This window comes from Callospermophilus lateralis, unplaced genomic scaffold (genome assembly GCF_048772815.1).
Source record: "Callospermophilus lateralis isolate mCalLat2 unplaced genomic scaffold, mCalLat2.hap1 Scaffold_105, whole genome shotgun sequence".
NCBI classification, from domain to species: domain Eukaryota; kingdom Metazoa; phylum Chordata; class Mammalia; order Rodentia; family Sciuridae; genus Callospermophilus; species Callospermophilus lateralis.
In genome coordinates this window covers 2,874,348-2,874,981 of record NW_027510702.1, presented here as the reverse complement: position 1 = coordinate 2,874,981, position 634 = coordinate 2,874,348, and positions in this window count along the sequence as shown.

Genomic DNA, 634 nt, shown 5'->3' with positions numbered 1-634 from the left:
AGTTACAATAGTCAAGATCCAGAATCAATCAGGGTATATATCAGTAGATGAATGGAGAAGACACATGGGGCAAATAATGCAATGGAATGTTTTCAGTCATAGAAAGGCTGAATCCTGTCATTTATAGCAACATGGATGGAACTGGAGGTCATTGTGTTAAAATAAGCTAGACAAAGACAAACACCATGAGTTTAAACCCACTTAAAAAAAAAAAACTAAAATGTCTCTCATAGAATGATAGAGTGGAATAGAGTGAGAAGGAGGGGGAAGACATTAGATAAGAGTCACTAAAGTTCAAAGAAAAGTAATTATATCTGGTTTTCTATAGCCAAGGAGGGTAATGATTGGTTACAGCAATTTTTGATAGACTTTAAAATAACTAGAACAATAAGAATGTTTGCAACCCACAGAAATAATTAATATTTAATGAGATGAAAATGTTCATTACTCTTATTTGATCCTTATACCTCATATACAAGTATCACATTGTTATTTGTAAGTCATAAAAGTGTAAAAATATTTTAACTATATTATATATAATATTTATATAATAAATAAAAGCTCAGAAGATCAGACTGTATGTTGTACATGAAAATGGAGAAGCAGCTACAGGTGACGAAATCTTAGGTCTACA